General features: G+C 37.4%; 1 long non-coding RNA gene across 2 annotated transcripts in view; it reads right to left on the bottom strand.

Moving 5' to 3' along the window:
- LOC309652038 overlaps positions 1-21,278 on the bottom strand; it is a 40,634-nt gene that overhangs the window by 5,582 nt on the left and 13,774 nt on the right. Inside the window, exon 2 of one of the 2 annotated variants that reach the window (XR_014258528.1) lies at positions 2,643-2,724. This is a non-coding gene — a long non-coding RNA (uncharacterized lncRNA). Of the gene's footprint in view, positions 1-2,642; positions 9,155-21,278 lie in introns of those variants that run through there. The other variant, XR_014258529.1, reaches the window with a different exon arrangement.

The following is a 21,278-nucleotide window of genomic DNA, read 5'->3' as shown; positions in this document are numbered from 1 at the left end:
GCTGTACACCTGAAACTAACATAACATTGTAAATCAACTATACTCCAATAAAGTTTTTAAAAAATAAAGTTCTTTGAGGGGGACTTCCCTGGTGGTCCATTGGTTAGGACTCCGCGCTTCCACTGCAGGGGTCGTGGGTTCGATCCCTGGTCGGGGAACTAAGATCCCACATGCTGCACGGCATGGCCAAAAAAAGAAAAAAAAAAAAAAAGTAGAGACTAGAAAAAATAAAGTTCTTTGAGAACAAAATAAAAAAATAAAAATAAAAATGAAAATTAGATCATTTTACCTGGGTCAAACCATTCAAAGTACTGCATTTGAACTTTAGATAAATTCCAAACTATTTACCATTACCCACAACCACATACTCTGTATGATCTAACTTCTGCCTGTATATCCCTAATGTCCCTTCATATAATGCCATAGACAAAAGGATGTTTTTGTCAGCTCCTCAAACATGTCAAACTCTCTCTCACCTCCGGTTCTTGAAAATTTCTGTTCCCTCTTCCTGGAATATTGTTTCCATGCTTTTGACATGACTAACTCCTGTTCATACATCATTATCTCACCTTAACAGTTACTTTCTCAGACTTTTCCTGACCACCTGATCCAATGGCATCCTGTCCTTTTCCCTTAGAAAATTTATCCTAATTTGTAATTAAATATTTATTGCAGGTTTATTTATTTAAGGTCTGTTCCCCCAATTATCTTTAAATGTCAAGAAGGTGGAGGCTGACTTGCTATCTTCCCACTCTATGCCCAGGACTTAGCACAGTGTTTAGCACAAGAAGCATATGTTAAATGATTGATTTATTTCCCCTTAAGCAGACCTACATGAATAGTATAATTATAATTAAAAATTACATGTTGGGGCTTCCCTGGTGGTGCAGTGGTTGAGAATCTGCCTGCCAATGCAGGGGACACGGGTTCAAGCCCTGGTCTGGGAGGGTCCCACATGCCGCCGAGCAACTGGGCCCGTGAGCCACAATACTGAGCCTGCGCGTCTGGAGCCTGTGCTCCGCAACAAGAGAGGCCGCGATAGTGAGAGGCCCACGTGCCGCGATGAGGAGTGGCCCCCGCTTGCTGCAACTGGAGAAAGCCCTCGCACAGAAACGAAGACCCAACACAGCCAAAAATAAAATAAATTAATTAATTAATTAATTTTTAAAAAATTACATGTTGAACACAGAATTAGAACCAAGGGGTATGAGTTAGGTGAGCAGTCCCCAATCTTTTTGGCACCAGGGACAGGTTTTGTGGAAGACAATTTTTCCACGGATGGTGGGGGGGATGGTTCAAGCGGTAATGCGAGTGATGGTCTAGGCGGTAATGTGAGAGATGGGGAGCAATGGGGAGCGGCAGATGAAGCTATGCTTTCCCTCCCCCCACTCACCTCCTGCTATGTGGCCTGGTTCCTAACAGGCCGCAGACGGTAGGGTTGGGGAACCCTGAGTTAGATGACAATAATACTCCTAGAAATCAGGCTAAAATAAGATATATCTGTGACTAGACCCAAAATGCTTAAAGCCATGTAGCCTAGATTACTTTCCCCTGCTTAATATTTAATGGATAAGACCAGCACCTTCCTCAATAACTTAATACATGGCCTTTTATTATTGTTATCTACACTTTAGTTAAAGCAAATGAATAATCATCTACAAATAGCATATATTTTTCATGTTGGCTTGGAATTTTGTTATTTGGAATCCCTCCAAATTTCACCCCCCAAAAAGCAAGGGTTTTTAGTCAATGAGTGCTAATAATTTTTTGGTAATTGAAGTATTCACTATGCGGTCATTTTTTTTTTTTCACACACACACACTGTATTTTATTTTTACAAGAGATAAATAGACTGACACCAAGCATTGTAAATGGATGACCACAACAAAAGCAACAATGATTGCAATTACCAAACATGAAACACACTCATACTATGTCATAATATTGACATTCAGTCCAGTAATCCTCCACTGTAACAGCTCCTTTACTATGCGGTCATTTAGATAAAATTAAGTTACTTTTCAAGCTCAGGCTATGACCATCAGAGGGAACATTTGAGGGAATTGTTCAAATTTAACATAATTTACTTATATGCAAAATTTCATAGAATAAAGCTTCAAGTTTAGAGACTACTGCCATCTTAACAATATTAAGTCTTTCAATTCATGAACATGGAGTTCTTTCCATTTATTTGGGTCTTTCATTTCTTTCAATAATATTTTGTAGTTTCCAGTCTTGCACTTCTTTCATGTTAAATTTATTCATAAGTGTTTTATTCTTTTTAGTGCTATTGTAAATAGGATTATTTTCTTAATATCATTTCTGGAGTGTTCTTCACTAGTGTATAGAAATACAGGTGATTTTTGTATATTGATATTGTATCCTGCTACCTTGCTATACTGGTTTATAAGCTCTAAGAGGTTTTGTGTGTGTGTGTGTGTGTATGAATTCTTCAGGATTTTCTATATAAAAAATAAATTTATAATTTAAAAATTCCCCCCAAAGAAATCTTCAGACCCAGATAGTTTTACTGGAGAATTCTACCAAATGTTTAAAGATTTCACTCCAGTTTTGCACAATCCCATCCAGAAAATAGAAGGGGAGGGAACACTTCCCAATTCATTTTATGAAACTAGTATTACCTCTGCTACCGCTCCAGTGGGGAGGGGAAGGAGCCAGGAATGGCAAGTCCAAGCTGTCCATGTGGTCTCCACTGATACCTTACTGGGGGGAGGGAGGAAGAAAGGACGCTTATTACGGGTCAGCAGAGTGGAAGTCCTGGCTCCTGATTCGGCTTTCTCTGACACCACCCTGGTGGGAGTGTTGCAGCACTTTGTTGCCGCCTGCTTAGTGTGGAATTCTAAGCCAGCAACTGAGCATTTGCTGCTGGAGCTGGGGGTGGGATCACAGATTTTTCTGTGGTGTTTGGCTGGATTAGAGCAGTTCCTGAAAAATGTTTTCTTTCTTGCTAGGCTGCCCCTTTCCTGGCCTTTTGGCTAAAGAGTGCAGGTTTTTACTGGGACTTTTTTGGGTCTGTTCCTCTTGGCATTTCTGGGTTGCCAACTTCTTCATCTCCATGTCTGGGAAAAATGAGGCAAAAAAGAAAACCCGGGGAACTCAACACCATGTTATTCCTTGGGGCCCAAGGTCCCTAGCCAGTATGGTTTGTCTGTTTCAGTCCAACTTTCAGAATCTTCTTCTGTTGTACTTGGAGGGAGGAATAGGAAAAAGTATGTCTATACCATATTCCTGGAAGAGGAAGTCTTCTTGATAAGTTTTTTTTTTTTAACAAAGAAACAAAACACTTTAATTCTCAACGTTTTTAGTATTTTAAATTACAGTGTACTAGATACATATTCACTTTACTACATTTTCTTTTCTCTATACATTTATAAACAACAGTAAAAGAGTTTTAATATTTTGATAAAAATGTTCAAGTTCACAGAACTATTGTTACTTTCTCGTTATTAAGATCTCTTTGTATAGCTCAGCTTGTGTGGTCATTTTTATAGTCCAGCAGTACCATGCAAAGAGACGACTTCCTGTATTATAAGCCCAAGAAAGCAACCATTAAAATACAACTACAAAGAGTTATAACTAATGTCAACAAAGGAGATAAGAAGTAATAATTAAAAGTACTCAATCCAAAGGAAGGCAGAAAAAGGAACAAAAAAGAAATGCGACAAATAGAAGATAAATAGTACAAAGGTAGACTTAAACCCAAACATATCAATAATCACATTAAATATAAATGGTTGATACACCTCAAGATTGTCATATTGAATAATAAAGTTTCAAATATATGTCACTTTCAAGAAACTTTAAATACAAAGACACATAGGATAAAACCAAATGGATGGATAAAGATACTGTGCTAACACTAATCAAAAGAAAGCTGAAGTGGTTATATTAATATCAGACAAAGTAGAGTCTCAGAGTAAAAACTATTACCAGGGGTAAAGAATAACACTGCATAATGATAAAACAGTTGATTCTTCTGGATAAGATAAGAAGCCTAAATATTTTTGTGCCTCATATCAGAGCTTCAAATTACATGAAGCATAAACTTATAGAATTGCAAAAAGAAACAGACAAATCCACAATTATAGTTGGAGACTTCAACACCCCTCTCTCAATAATTGATAGGGCAAGTAGACAGAAAGTCATTAAGAATATAGAAGGGGCTTCCCTGGTGGCGCAGTGGTTGAGAATCTGCCTGCCAATGCAGGGTACACGGGTTCGAGCCCTGGTCTGGGAAGATCCCACATGCTGCGGAGCTACTAAGCCCGTGAGCCACAGCTACTGAGCCTGCGCGTCTGGAGCCCGTGCTCCGCAACAAGAGAGGTCGCGATAGTGAGAGGCCCGCGCACCGCGATGAAGAGTGGCCCCCGCTTGCCGCAACTAGAGAAAGCCCTCGCACAGAAACGAAGACCCAACACAGCCAAAAATAAATTAATTAATTAATTAAAAAAAAAGAATATAGAAGAACTGAACAACATTATCGGCTAGTTTGACCTAATTAATTTTTACACAACATTCTACCACTAACAGCAGAATACATATTGTTTTTAATTACACAGATTGTCCAAGATAAAACATTTTCTGGGCCATAAGATGTCTCAATGAATTTTTAAAAATTCAAATAAAACATGTTCTCTGATCACAATGGAATTAAATTAGAAATCAATAACAGGGCTTCCCTGGTGGCGCAGTGGTTGAGAATCTGCCTGCCAATGCAGGGGACATGGGTTCGAGCCCTGATCTGGGAAGATCCCACATGCCACGGAGCAACTAAGCCCGTGAGCCACAACTACTGAGCCTGCGCGTCTGGAGCTTGTGCCCCGCAAAAAGAGAGGCCACGACAGTGAAAGGCCCACGCACCGCGATGAAGAGTGGACCCCACTTGCCGCAACTAGAAAACGCCCTAGCACAGAAACGAAGACCCAACACAGCCAAAAATAAATAAATAAATAAATTTATAAAAAATAACAGAAGGACATCTGGGAAATCTTCAAATATTTGGAAACTAACACACTTCTAAATGACATATGGTTCAAATTAGAGCTCAAAAGAATTTTAGAAGTATTTTGAACTGAATGAAAATGAAAACACAACACATAAAATTTTATTATAGGTAACTAAAGCAATGCTCAGAGAAAAACTTAAAGCACTCACAAGAGGGAAGAGATATGGGGATATATGTATATGTATAACTGATTCACTTTGTTATAAAGCAGAAACTAACACACCATTGTAAAGCAATTATACTCCAATAAAAAAAAAAAGTATGTGGTAGGGACTTCCCTGGTGGCACAGTGGTTAAGAATCCGTCTGCCAATGCAGGGGACACGGGTTCAAGCCCTGGTCCAGGAAGATCCCACAGGCTGCAGAGCAACGAAGCCCATGCACCACAACTACTGAACCTGCGCTCTAGAGCCTGCGAGCCACAACTACTGAGCCTGCGAACCAAAACTACTGAGCCTGCGTGCCACAACTACTGAAGCCTGTGTGCCTAGAGCCTGTGCTCCTCAACAAGAGAAGCCACCACAATGAGAAGCCCACGCACCGCAAATGAAGAGTAGCCCCCGCTCGCTGCAACTAGAGAAAGCCTGCATGCAGCACCAAAGACCCAAAGTAGCCAAAAATAAATAAGTTAATTAATTTAAATAAATAACTAAACACCTATGTTATAAAAGAAGCCAGTTCTAAGTTCTCAAATCAATGACTTCAAATTCTGCTGTAAAAATCTAGAAAAAGAACAAATGAAACTCAAAGTAAGTTAAAGAAAGGAAATAAAGATCAAAGTAAAAATAAGTAAAATTTAAAAATATAAAAACAACAGAGAAAATCAATGAAATTGATTCTTCTTTCTGAGAAGACTAATAATACCTATAAGCCTCTAGCCAGATTGATCAGAAAAAGAGAAGACACAAATTACTAATATGGAATGAGGCAGATGACATCACTATAAAGTCTACAGATATTAAAAAGACAGAAATGGAATGTTATGAACCACTTTACATCTATAAATTCAATGACTAGATGAAACGGAGAAAGTCTTTGAAAGAAACTACCTACTAAAACTCAAGAAGAAATACATAACTTGAGTAACTATCTATAAAGAAATTGAACTTATTGAAAAGCTTTTCACAAAGAAAACTCCAATCCCAGATAACATTATTCATGAAGTCTACCCAGCATCTAGGAAAGAAATATTAATTCTACACAAACTCTTTTAGAAATTGAAGTTGGGATACCTCCCAATTCATTCTATGAAGACAGTGTTAATCTGAAACCAAAACTATACAAAGGAATCACAAGAAATAAAAGCTACAGACCACAATCCCTTATGAGCATAGATACAAAATTTCTTAATAAAATATTAACAAATCAAATAAACTATACAAAGGATAATTCACCAAGTGGGGTTTTTCCTGGGAATGAAAGGTTGGGCTAACATTTATAAATCAATCAATGTAATTCAGGATATTAAACTAAAAAGGAAAAAAATATGAGCATCACAAGAGACATAGAAAAAGTATTTGAAAAACACCAACGTTCATCTCTGATAAAAATTCTCACTAAACCAGGAATAGAACGAAACTTCCTCCACCTGATAAAGGGCGTCTACTAAAACCTACAGCTGATATCATACTCAGTGGTGAAAAGCTGAATGCTTTTGCACTAAGATTGGGAGCAAGGTAAGGATGTCTGTCCTCCCCATTTATATTCAATATATCACTAGAGTTTCTAACCAGTGAAACTAGGCAAGAGAAAGAAATAACATCTTTCCAGATTGAGGAGAAGTAAAACCAGTTTTATTCTTTGAGACATGATCTTGAGTGTACAAAATCCTATGAAAGCTACAAAAAAAATTTACAACTAATAAGTAAGTTTAGCAAGGTTGTAAGATACAAGATCAATGTCAAAAAAAAATCAATTGTATTTCTATATACCAGCAACAAAGGGAAATTGAAATAAATAATATCTTTTATAATAGGATAAATCTGACAAAAGATGTGAAAGACCTGTACAATGGAAAATATAAAAATTGTTGACAGAAATCAAATAAGACCTAAGTAGATGGAGAGATACACTGTGCTCATGGATTCAAAGATTTAACACTTTAGATATCAATTCTCCCCCAAATTGATCCATAGGTTCATCACAATCCCAATCCAAATCCCAGATTTTTTTGGTAAAAATCAATAAGCTGATTATAAAATCCATATGGGATGTATGAATATATATGCACAACTGATTTTTGACAAAGTGCAAATGCAACTCAGTGAAGAAAGGACTGTATTTTCAACAAATGGTACTGGAATATTTTAATATCCATATGCAAAAAAATAATTTTTATCCATATCTCGCATCAAATACATTCACTCTAAATGTGTCACAAACCTAGTCTAAACTATAGTCTTAAAACTATATAACTTATAAAAGAAAATCTTGGAGAAAATCTATTTTGACCTTAGATGAGGCAAACATTTCTTGGATATAACACCAAAAGCACATCCATGAAAGAATAAATTTATAAATTTGACTTCATCAAAATCTAACACTTCTGCTCTTCATGGGACTCAGTTTAAGAAATGTAAAAGTAAGGCATTGACTGGAAGAAAATAATCGCAAATCTTGTATCTGATAAAAGACTTGTATACAGAATGTATAGAACTCTTACAGCTCAATAATAAAAAGACAAGTAACCCAATTAAGAAAAAAAAAAAAAGCAGAAGATTTGAATCGACACTTTACCGAAGAAGATATACGGATGGCAAATAAGCACATGGAAAAGATGCTCAACGTCATTAGTCATCAAAGAAATGCAGATTAAAACCACAATGAGATATCACTTCACACCTATTAGAATGACTAAAATTAAAAAGACTGATTGTGGGACTTCCCTGGTGGCGCAGTGGGTAAGACTCTGCGCTCCCAATTCAGGGGGCCTGGGTTCAATCCCTGGTCAGGGAACTAGATCCCGCATTCATGCCGCAACTGAGTTCACATGTCACAACTAAGGAGCCCACCTGCCGCAACTAAGACCCGGCCCAACCAAATAAATAAATAAATACATAAATTTAAAAAAAAAAAAAAGACTGATTGTACCAAATGTTGGCGAGGATGTGGAAGAACTGGAACTCCTGTACACTGCTGGTGGGGATGTAAAATGATACAAGCACTTTGGAAAGCAATCTGGTAATTTCTTTTTATTATTATTATTATTATTATTATTGAGGTAAAATTGACAAACCACAATATATAAGTTTCAGGTGTACAACATAATGATTAAATATTTGTATATATTGCAAAATGATCACCACAATTAGTCTAGTTAACATCTGTCATCTTACATAGTTACAGAATTTTTTTTCTTGTGATGAGAAATTTTGGCAATTTCTTAAAAAGCTTAATATACATCTACTATATGATCCAACCATTCTACTCCTAGGTATTTATCCAAGAGATATGAAACCATATGTCCATTTCAAAGACTTGTACGTTGGTATTTATAGCAACTTTATTTATAATAGCCCAAAACTGAAAGCAACTCAAATGTCCTTTCACAGCTGAGTGGATAAACAAATTCTGGAATACTCACACAATGTAACACTATTCAGCCATAAAAAAGAATGAACTTTTGTTACATATAACAACATGGATAGTCTCAAAATAATTATCCTGAATGAAGCCAGGCAAAATGACTACATAATAAATGATTCCATTTACATAAAAATTCTGGAAAATGCAGACTCGTCTATAGTGACATAAAGCAGGTCAGAGGTTTTCAAGGGACAGGGTGGAGGGAGGAGTGACTACAAAGGGGCACCAGAAACTTTAGGGGGTGATGGATATGTTCATTATCTTGATTGTGGTGATGATTCCATGGGTATATACGGATGGCAATAATGATCAAATGATGTACTTGTAACAGGTACAGCTTGTTTTGTGTCAGTTATACCTCAATAAAGCTGTTTAACAAGTATTTTTAAAAGTTGCAACTAGATGAATAAGTTCAGGAGATCTAATGCACTGCATAGTGATAATAGTCAACAACACTGTATTATATATATATTTCAAAGTTGCTAAGAGACTAGATCTTTTTTTTTCTTTAATTTTTTTATTCAGCAGGTTCTTATTAGTTATCCATTTTTTGTTGTTGTTGTAGGTTTAATTTATTACTGTTGACATCCAGTGACACTGACATACCCCCGCCAGGCCTGCGGACCCCTGGCCCTGGCGAGTCGGACCTGTCCAATAAAATACAGTACGAGGAGTGGACGGCTACACACATGCATCCACAGCTTAAACTACAGTGATTCCAAACTGCAGCTGAAACAGTACTGCCAGGGAAGGAAAAGAAAAACAGGTGTCGCGTGTTCCCCAATTCATAATTCTTTTTTTTTTTTTTTCTCATTTTAAACAGTTAATGCTGTTACAAACGCTACTGATGCCAGGACAGGGCCAGAAGTTATCCATTTTATACATATCAGTGTATATATGTCAATCTCAATCTCCCAATTCATCCCACCACCACCACCACCACACACACCCCCCCCCCCGCCGCTTTCCCCCCTTGGTGTCCATACGTTTGTTCTCTACATCTGTGTCTCAATTCCTGCCCTGCAAACCGGTTCATCTGTACCATTTTTCTAGGTTCCACATATATGCGTTAATATATGATATTTGTTTTTCTCTTTCTGACTTACTTCACTCTGTATGACAGTCTCTAGATTCATCCACCTGTCTACAAATGACCCAATTTCGTTCCTTTTTATGGCTGAGTAATATTCCATTGTATATATATACCACATCTTCTTTATACATTCATCTGTTGATGGGCATTTAGGTTGCTTCCATGACCTGGCTATTGTAAATAGTGCTGCAATGAACATTGGGGTGCATGTGTCTTTTTGAATTATGGTTTTCTCTGGGTATATGCCCAGTAGTGGGATTGCTGGGTCATATGGTAATTCTATTTTTAGTGTTTTGAGGAACCTCCATACTGTTCTCCATAGTGGCTGTATCAATTTACATTCCCACCAACAGTGCAAGAGGGTTCCCTTTTCTCCACACCCTCTCCAGCATTTGTTGTTTGTAGATTTTCTGATGATGCCCATTCTAACTGGTGTGAGGTGATACCTCATTGTAGTTTTGATTTGCATTTCTGTAATAATTACTGATGTTGAGCAGCTTTTCATGTGCTTCTTGGCCATCTGTATGTCTTCTTTGGAGAAATGTCTATTTAGGTCTTCTGCCCATTTTTGGATTGGGTTGTTTGTTTCTTTAATATTGAGCTGCATGAGCTGTTTATATATTTTGGAGATTAATCCTTTGCCTGTTGATTCGTTTGCAAATATTTTCCCCCATTCTAAGGGTTGTCTTTTCGTCTTGCTTGTGGTTTCCTTTGCTTTGCAAAAGCTTTTAAGTTTCATTAGGTCCCATTTGTTTATTTTTCTTTTTATTTTCATTACTCTAGGAGGTGGAACAAAAAAGATCTTGCTGTGATTTATGTCAAAGAGTGTTCTTCCTATGTTTTCCTCTAAGAGTTTTATAGTGTCCGGTCTTACATTTAGGTCTCTAATCCATTTTGAGTTTATTTTTGTGTATGGTGTTAGGGAGTGGTCTAATTTCATTCTTTTACATGTAGCTGTCCAGTTTTCCCAGCACCACTTATTGAAGAGACTGTCTTTTCTCCATTGTATATCCTTGCCTCCTTTGTCATAGATTAGTTGACCATAGGTGTGTGGGTTTATCTCTGAGCTTTCTATCCTGTTCCATTGATCTATGTTTCTGTTTTTGTGCCAGTACCATACTGTCTTGATTACTGTAGCTTTGTAGTATAGTCTGAGGTCAGGGAGTCTGATTCCCCCGGCTCTGTTTTTTTCCCTCAAGACTGCTTTGGCTACTCGAGGTCTTTTGTGTCTCCATACAAATTTTAAGACTTTTTTTTCTAGTTCTGTAAATAATGCCATTGGTAATTTGATAGGGATTGCATTGAATCTGTAGACTGCTTTGGGTACTATAGTCATTTTCACAATATTGGTTCTTCCAATCCAAGAACATGGTATGTCTCTCCATCTGTTTGTATCATTTTTAATTTCTTTCATCAGTGTCTTATACTTTTCTGCATACAGGTCCTTTGTCTCCCTAGGTAGGTTTATTCCTAGGTATTTTATTCTTTTTGTTGCAATGGTAAATGGGAGTGTTTCCTTAATTTCTCTTTCAGATTCTTCATCATTAGCGTATAGGAATGCAAGAGATTTCTGTGCATTAATTTTGTATCCTGCAACTTTACCAAATTCATTGATTAGCTCTAGTAGTTTTCTGGTGGCATCTTTAGGATTCTCTATGTATAGTATCATGTCATCTGCAAACAGTGACAGTTTTACTTCTTCTTTTCCAATTTGTATTCCTTTTACTTCTTTTTCTTCTCTGATTGCCGTGGCTAGGACTTCCAGAACTATGTTGAATAATAGTGGTGAGAGTGGACATCCTTGTCTTGTTCTTGATCTTAGATGAAATGCTTTCAGTTTTTCACCATTGAGAACGATGCTGGCTGTGGATTTGTCGTATATGGCCTTTATTATGTTGAGGTAGGTTCCCTCTATGACCACTTTCTGGAGAGTTTTTATCATAAATGGGTGTTGAATTTTGTCAAAAGCTTTTTCTGCATCTATTGAGATGATCATATGGTTTTTCTGCTTCAATTTGTTCATATGGTGTATCACATTGATTGATTTGCGTATACTGAAGAATCCTTTCATCCCTGGGATAAATCCCTCTTGATCATGGTGTATGATCCTTTTAATGTGTTGCTGGATTATGTTTGGTAGTATTTTGTTGAGGATTTTTGCATCTATATTCATCAGTGATATTGGTCTGTAATTTTCTTTTTTTGTAGTATCTTTGTCTGGTTTTGGTATCACGGTGATGGTGGCCTCATAGAATGAGTTTGGGAGTGTTCCTTCCTCTGCAATTTTTTGAAGAGTTTGAGAAAGATGGGGCTTAGCTCTTCTCTAAATATTTGATAGAATTCACCTGTGAAGTCATCTGGTCCTGGACTTTTGTTTGTTGGAAGATTTTTAACCACAGTTTTAATTTCATTGCTTGTGATTGGTCTGTTTATATTTTCTATTTCTTCCTGGTTCAGTCTTGGCAGGTTATACCTTTCTAAGAATTTGTCCATTTCTTCCAGGTTGTCCATTTTATTGTCATAGAGTTGCTTGTAGTAGTCTCTTAGGATGCTTTGTATTTCTGCGGTGTCTGTTGTAACTTCTTCTTTTTCATTTCTAATTTTAATGATTTGAGTCCCCTCCCTCTTTTTCTTGATGAGTCTGGCTAATGGTTTATCAATTTTGTTTATCTTCTCAAAGAACCAGCTTTTAGTTTTATTGATCTTTGCTATTGTTTTCTTTGTTTCTATTTCATTTACTTCTGCTCTGATCTTTATGATTTCTTTCCTTCTGCTAACTTTGGGTTTTGTTTGTTCTTCTTTCTCTAGTTCCTTTAGGTGTAAGGGTAGATTGTTGATTTGAGATGTTTCTTGTTTCTTGAGGTAGGATTGTATTGCTATAAACTTCCCTCTTAGAACTGCTTTTGCTGCATCCCATAGGTTTTGGATCGTCGTGTTTTCGTTGTCATTTGTCCCTGGGTATTTTTGGATTTCCTCTTTGATTTCTTCAGTGATCTCTTGGTTATTTAGTAATGTATTGTTTAGCCTCCATGTGTTTGTGTTTTTTACGTTTTTTTCCCTGTAATTGATTTCTAATTTCATAGCGTTGTGGTCAGAAGAGATGCTTGGTATGATTTCAATTTTCTTAAATTTACTGAGGCTTGATTTGTGACCCAAGATGTGATCTATCCTGGAGAATGTTCTGTGCGCACTTGAGAAGAAAGTGTAATCTGCTGTTTTTGGATGGAATGTCCTATAAATATCAATTAAATCTATCTGGTCTATTGTGTCATTTAAAGCTTGTGTTTCCTTATTAATTTTCTGTCTGGATGATCTGTCCATTGGTGTAAGTGAGGTGTTAAAGTCCCCCACTATTATTGTGTTACTGTCGATTTCCTCTTTTATAGCTGTTAGCAGTTGCCTTATGTATTGAGGTGCTCCTATGTTGGGGGCATATATATTTATAATTGCTATATCTTCTTCTTGGATTGATCCCTTGATCATTATGTAGTGTCCTTCCTTGTCTCTTACAACATTCTTTATTTTAAAGTCTATTTTATCTGATATGAATATTGCTACTCCAGCTTTCTTTTGGTTTCCATTTGCATGGAATATCTTTTTCCATCCCCTCACTTTCAGTCTGTATGTGTCCCTAGGTCTGAAGTGGGTCTCTTGTAGACAGCATATAGATGGGTCTTGTTTTTGTATCCATTCAGCGAGCCTGTGTCTTTTGGTTGGAGCATTTAATCCATTCACGTTTAAGGTAATTATTGATATGTATGTTCCTATTACCATTTTCTTAATTGTTATGGGTCTGTTTTTGTAGGTCCTTTTCTTCTCTTGTGTTTCCCACTTAGAGAAGTCCCTTTAGCATTTGTTGTAGAGCTGGTTTGGTGGTGCTGAATTCTCTTAGCTTTTGCTTGTCTGTAAAGCTTTTGATTTCTCCATCGAATCTGAAAGAGATCCTTGCCAGGTAGCGTAATCTTGGTTGTAGGTTCTTCCCTTTCATCACTTTAAATATGTCATGCCACTCCCTTCTGGCTTGTAGAGTTTCTGCTGAGAAATCAGCTCTTAACCTTATGGGAGTTCCCTTGTATGTTATTTGTCGTTTTTCCCTTGTTGCTTTCAATAATTTTTCTTTGTCTTTAATTTTTGTCAATTTGATTACTATGTGTCTCGGTGTGTTTCTCCTTGGGTTTATCCTGCCTGGGACTCTCTGCACTTCCTGGACTTGGGTGGCTATTTCCTTTCCCATGTTAGGGAAGTTTTTGACTATAATCTCTTCAAGTATTTTCTCAGGTCCTTTCTCTCTCTCTTCTCCTTCTGGGACCCCTATAATGCGAATGTTGTTGCATTTAATGTTGTCCCAGAGGTCTCTTAGGCTGTCTTCATTTCTGTTCATTCTTTTTTCTTTAGTCTGTTCTGCAGCAGTGAATTCCACCATTCTGTCTTCCAGGTCACTTATCCGTTCTTCCGTCTCAGTTATTCTGCTGTTGATTCCTTCTAGTGTATTTTTCATTTCAGTTATTGTATTGTTCATCTCTGTTTGTTTGTTCTTTAATTCTTCTAGGTCTTGGTTAAACATTTCTTGCATCTTCTTGATCTTTGCCTCCATTCTTTTTCCGAGGTCCTGGGTCATCTTCCCTATAATTATTCTGAATTCTTTTTCTGGAAGGTTGCCTATCTCCACTTCATTTAGTTGTTTTTCTGGGGTTTTATCTTGTTCCTTCATCTGGTACATAGCCCTCTGCCTTTTCATCTTGTCTGTCTTTCTGTGAATGTGGTTTTTTTCACAGGCTGCAGGATTGTAGTTCTTCTTGCTTCTGCTGTCTGCCCTCTGGTCTATATGTTCTCCCAGGTTGCGAAGAAAATTTCCTGAAGTTTAGCCATTAAAGATTACCGTACTCCTGAAAATCCTTGACTTATGTCTTGAAACATGGGGCCATTTTAATTATCTTTAATTCTATGTCCAGAGAAACTGTCCTTCAAAAATACAGGAGAAATAAAGAGTTTCTCACACAAATACCTTGAGGGGATACAGCACCAGCAGACTTGCCCTGCTAGTGTTGGAGGGTCTCCTGCAGAGGCGGGGTGGGTGTGGCTGTGGCTCACCGTGTGGACAAGGACACTGGCAGCAGAAGTTCTGGGAAGCACTCCTTCGAGACTAGATCTTAAGTGTTCTCACCACAGAAAGAAATGGCAATTATGGTGGTAATCACATTGTAATATATGTGTATCAAATCAACACGTTGCACACCTTAAAGTTACGCAGTGTTACATGTCAATTACATCTCAATAAAAAATAAAATAAACAAAAGAAGAGGAATAAGGACATTGAGCATTCTGGAGAGAATTAAGGGAGATTGTAGGATAAGACAGTGTTAGAATCCATAGGCAGGGGCATGTGTGAGTTTTGAAAACAAGACATTTTGTTGCATTGCCATGATTTGTTTGCAGTTACTATGTCCAATTTATTTTTAAATTTCAAATAGCACTAAAGGAGGACACGACATTTTTAAATGTACCAAAAGAGAGGCATAGGGTTTGTTTTCGTTTTTTTTTTTTTTTTTGGCCACGCCACGCAGCTTGCGGGATCTTAGTTCCCTGACCAGGGATCGAACCCACGCCCCCTGCAGTGGAAGCATGGAGTCCTAACCACTGGACCGCCAGGGAATTCCCTATAGGTTTTGAAAAGTTTCAGCATCTCTTTTTCTATTGTTTTAGATACATATGAATTTTTTAGAAGTCAAACAATAGAGTAAGGCTAGAAATGAAAAGAAAAGTCTTCCTTTGTCCTTGTCCAACCATAATCTTGCCTCCCGGGCATTACCATCAGTAATGGCTTCTTTCGAATTCATCCCCAAATTTTCTACAACATACAAGCAGAGAAAGAAAGATTTTTTTTGGTTTATTTTTGTTTTGTTTGGATGCCAATAGGATCACACTAAACATAGAGTCCAATACGAATAGATCTCTCTTATTATTTTTAACAGCTGCATGTTATTCCATTGCCTGATGGACCTTAATTTATTTAACTAGTCACTCATTCATGGGTATTTAAGCTCTTTCTAGCTGTTTTCTATTTCAATATTGTAATGAACATTCTTAGACAATGTTTGCTGTACTGGTGTGCATATATTTGTAGGAGAAAAATCACAAAACTTGCACAGCAGGGTGGTATAGAGTGATTAAGTGCATGGACGTTGGCCCCAAAGAGGTTGCCAAGATTTGTATTCTCACTATTATTGTTTGGAGAGTGCCTATGGGTTTCCTGCACACCCCTGCCAACATGAGAAGGTGAATAATGCTGTTTTAATGTGCATTCTTTAACTCTGAGTGATGTTGAGAATTTTCTTATGTTTTACTGGATATTTGTATTTCTTTAAAGAAACATTTTGCTAAAGAGAGTTGAAAATGAATGGATGTATATGCACTTTAGGGGAACACAGCAATTATGGTAAATGAAACACACTTCTATGTTACTTGCACTTAAAAAAATTTTTTTCTATTGCTAACATAAGTAGTAAATGTATAAAGACAAGAACAATAGAAATACAGTTTTCTGGCATTTAAAAAATAGACCAGTGATCTGTAATGTGCCATGGGCAGTAAAACATATGGTGGGAATTAAGATTTTCAGAGGGATAGAAAGGATGGCTTGTTTCTTTCACTGGCTTAAAGGTTATGACCCACCGTGCACCACGTGACCCGTCAGGACCTAGTGACCCACCAATTATCCTGTGGAAAATGGAACTCACTAACTCTTCCTAACTTTTGCCCAAATCTGCAGCTCCTGCTGTGTTCTGCATCTCTGTTAAAGGCATCACATCTACCCGGTCGGCTGAGCTAGAAATCTAGGGGCGTCCCCACTTCTTTCTCTGCCCCATGCAGCTGCTCCCAGCCCTCGCCTCTTTTACGGGGTCTTTGTGAGTCTGAAACAAGGTCCCAGGCCTAGAAGTGCCCCGGCACACTGTCAGGCAGGTGGTGGTCAGGAAAAGGGATTCATTCTTCGCCTTTGGCAGCGTTTGCCTTATCCATCAGGTCCGTGCCCAACAATAACAAAACCCAGAAAACAGCAAAAAATGTTTTTTTAAAGCAATGCCCTCTTACCAGTGATCTAGGGCTTTCCACATTGTCTACCTAAGGCTTCTGCCCTACTTGTTAAACTGTATACCTGGAGGAACCAGTGTGCTGGACAATCACCTTTCACTAGGCAGGAGTAATGGAGCTGTCCGTGTGGAACATATTAATTGAAAAATACCCTAATCTTTTACTTTATAAATAGAAAGGATGCTAATGATTTCTTCTCTCCTTACAGATCAGTATTGTTATTTTAAACTTTGGTTTGGAAGGAAAATTCGATGGAATGCTCTCAGAAAGATTTTGGAGAGGAGGTCATAGGAAGGCAAAGGCAGAATGTCTACATGGTGATGGGAAGTGAAATAAAAATCTACAGTCACGACCTCCTGACCCAGTTATAGGTTATCAGTATCTCCTCTATCACAAAGCAGATTTCTGGCCCATGTCTTCCACCACCTTCTGTTGGTGGGTGTTCAGAGACTACAAATTCACTTTAATATGTCTATTACCCTCAGCAAAACATAATTAAGAACATAAATGGCCTGCTTCTAAAAATAATATTATGCATTTCAAAACAAAATATTATGAAGTTTGGATTATCTGCTGTTTTGGATTATCTCTGCCACTGCCCTAGAGGGTCGAATTTCCTCTGCAGCTTCGTAGCCCTTGAAAACATGTGTTTAGTTATAAACATAGGTCCCTCTGGGGAATCTCCAAATGGGAATGTTTCTCTCATTTGTGAGTGAGAAATGCATGCATTTCCTTTGACACAAAGGAGAGCATTAATGCTTGCCAATTTACAGATAATTTCAAAATGTGTTCTAACTCCCAAACTTTTACCAGTCAGCAAAATTTTTTCTAGCATCTATTTGGCAATGAACATGAGTCAACTCAAGAAGTTTAGCTCTTAACTACTATTCTGGGCCATATTTTCAAGTGTGAAAAAATGAGAAGTATTTTTTTAAATTAGAAAAGTTGTCAAAAGTAGTCTCTATCTCACTCCTTTCTCCTGTAACACCCAGACCCTTATGCAGGGGCAACCACTGTTAGCAATTTCTTAAGAATACCTTTAGAAATAACCTATACAAATACATGTACATATGTGTATATTTATCCCCTCCTTTTTGCATAAATGGGAACATATTATTCATATTCTTCTACATTATTTTTTACTTGCTATATCTGAGAGATTGTTCCATATCAGATCTATCTGTCGATCCATCTATCTTTATTTTTAACAATATCACAGTATTCCATTGTGTGACTATACATTAATTTATTTAACCAGTCCTTATTCTAGATATATAGGTTGTTTATAGGTTTCTTTCCAATTACAGGCAATACTGTTGTAAAACATTACACCTCGCTCTTTTTAAAAAGCCAATGTAGAAGATACACAAAAGTAGAGAAACAACACAATGAACTCCTGTATACTGAACACCCAACTTTAACAGTAATCAACTAACTCATAGGCAAAATTGTCTCACCTATACTCCTCCACGTCCCCCACCACATTATTTTGAGGCAAATTTCTTCCATAAATATTTCTTTATGTATCTACAGAGATAAGGACTCTTTAAAAAAGTAAACACATACCATTGCCATACCTAAAAAATAACAGTAATTTCCTGATATCAAAAACATGCTGTCAGTGTTCAAATTTCCCCTAAGGACAATCGTTTACAGCTGATCTATTAAAAGTCAGAATCCAAACAAGGTCCACATAGTGCATTTGATGGACATGCCTCTTAAGTCACTTTTAATTTAGAAATTCTCCCTCCGTTTTTTTCCCCTTGCAATTATTTGTTGGCAAAACTGGTTTGTTTGTCCTGCAGTTTTCCGCATGCTGGGTTTTGCTAACTGCCTTGCAGGGTGTTGTTTAACGTGTTCTCCTCTCTTCCTCGTCTTTCCTCCAAACTGGTAGTTTGATAAGCAGGCCTCATCAGATTCAGGTTCAATGCTTTGGCAAGAGCACTTCCTAGATGGTGCTGCGTACTTCCCTCAAGAGACCATAAGCATTCTGCTATAGTGGTGGAAGGGTGACTGTTGAATACATTTCTTTAAGTAAAATTGTTTGTTCCATTTTTAAATTTTGATAGCTATTACAAATTACCTTATGCCTTCCACAGAAATTATGCCAATTTACATCCCCATCTGAAATAAATGAGTCTCTGTTTCTCCATACCGACACTGCTTTATCAAGCTCTTCTTAGTCTTTGCCAACCTGATACACGAAAAATGTTATCTTGTCAAGTGTTAATACAATCTAGATTTGACTAGAACCAGAATTCATATTGCTGAAGCCCAATTTCTTTCTTCTTTGGCTCACATGAGTACAATATTGTAGGTCGATATATCTATAACTGCGGTAATGTGATCTCTATAATCTATAAGCCAAAATGAAATGGCTTGGGTGAAATATTTGTGAAAACTTAATGTAAAGCCAAATGTGCAATGCTACTGCCTTTGGTTTGTCAGTGCAGATGCAGTTCAAAGAAATCTTGCGTGTATATTTAGAATATTGCTAGGATTTTCCAAGTCTAGAGCACCAGCCCTGTGCCGAGTATGTAGAGGGGTCCAGTGATGACTAAGACCAAGATCTTTGTGCCAACGAGCTTACAGTCCAGTAAGGGAGGCGAGACACTTAATTATAATGCTGTTAAGATTCGGAGGAAGGAGGGGTCACTTCACCCGGAGGGATCAGGAAGAGGTGGCACTTCAAATGGGCCTTGACGAATGGATAAGTCTCAGAAAGACAGAGATGGAGACAGCATTCCAGATCGCAAGAAGGGCATGAGCAAAAACTGGAGATGAGGAAAGCACAGGATATATTCAAGGAATCCTGAGCAAGCCAGTTGGGCTGTAGAATAGATAAAGGACCTGTGAAAAACTGAAGGGATCACAAACCTGGGAAGCATAGAAAACCAAGCTAATTAGCGTAGTTATTTCTGAGACACAATGTTTTGAAAGACTAAAAGGAAGTAACTGTTACTGTAAAAAGGAAAAGGCCAAATAGGTGATTTTTTTAAAAAATGGTATCACATGGATATTTTAAATAGTAGTCACCTTACAACATCTTACCATTATATCTTATCTTAATAATCCTCAATGATAATTTTTGTGTGCATTTAATGTATGCCAACCAAACACGGTATCTATACTGTTCTACATAGCCTGGTTAGGAAAAAAATAGAAGAAGCTACCTTTCTTCCTTGCTTAATCAAAGCTAGATGGCACTGAGGGATTTGGTTTGGTTTGGTTGTTTATTTTTAATTATAGTTTAGAGTAACAAAAAACTCCTGAGGGAAATTTTCAGAATTCTTAATAATCACACCAAATTACCAGCCCCAGTGAATTTCTCTACATTATGACTGGGGAGAAGAGACACCATTCAGCTTCTAGAAAGTTGGGCTTCTGTGAACGGCAAGCTATAACAATCATCAGCGTTTTCTGCTGCCAGGTATTAAGAGTCATGTCAGAGAATAAGTACCCTTTGAGGTAGTGCTGTCCAGTAGAACTTTCTGCAATGATGGAAACATTCTGTATCTTCATTGTCCAGTACAGGAGTCACCAGCTGCATGTGGCTATTGAGTACGTGAAATGTGGCTACTGAGACTGAGGAACTGCATTTTTTTGTGTTGTCGAATTTTCATTAATTAAACTTAAAATATAAAATAGCCACATGTGGCTATTGGCTAGTGGGGCAGCTTTTAACTAAAAAATGGTTATTCACTTTTCCCTGGAAGACTGAGTTATCGATGAAAATAACATACAACACAAACTCATAAAGCACTTTAATGTTCATACTCTAATGAGGGCGAGAGATTCAGTCTGGAGCAAATAGAACTTTTCACACCATGAACATTCCATTTATAGTCAGAGGCAATGGTAATTTACTTCTTTATGCCAGTTTACTGGGTCCTATTCTTTTAACAAAGGCAAGCATGCCTATGTAGTACAACACACTTTAAAGTACAGATAATAAAAGATTAAAATCCTTAAGTAGCAATGATCAAACTATGAACACTGCTGCTGAATTTTTGACTTTAACTGAGCTGGCTTTTCTTTTTCTCCAAATGTCTTGAAGGCTAACCCCTCTGGATACTTCATGCAATAGAATTATGCCTTAAGTTACTAACCAAGAGCCCCTTTTGCAGACTTTTTAAAATGGAATTTCAGATTCATTAGAACAAAAGGATGCACTTTTCTCGACCTTGGGAGCTTGTGATCATTGGGAGATGAAAAGAGTAGTGACACTAAGGAAAACTATTGTCCAGAAAAATAAGCCTCTCCAAGGGGCACCAGGAATCCACAATAAAATCCCTGTTTCCAAGAAAATCCAGGCATTTCCATCAAAAAAGCCTGGAAAGATAAATAGAATGTCCTTAAAAGCCACAGGTTTTTAATAATACAAAATGTCTAAGTCCAGGGTAAACAAAGAGCTAAGAAAAACTAACATCTACTAACTCAAGTTTCTCAAGACCCAGGTCGTGACCTAGAGCCTGATCACAAGGTA

This window comes from Balaenoptera physalus (assembly GCF_965194825.1).
Source record: "Balaenoptera physalus genome assembly, chromosome: X".
In the NCBI taxonomy this organism is placed as follows: Eukaryota; Metazoa; Chordata; class Mammalia; order Artiodactyla; family Balaenopteridae; genus Balaenoptera; species Balaenoptera physalus.
The sequence above is the reverse complement of the archived record's forward strand: the minus strand, read 5'-3'. Positions and strand labels throughout refer to the sequence as shown.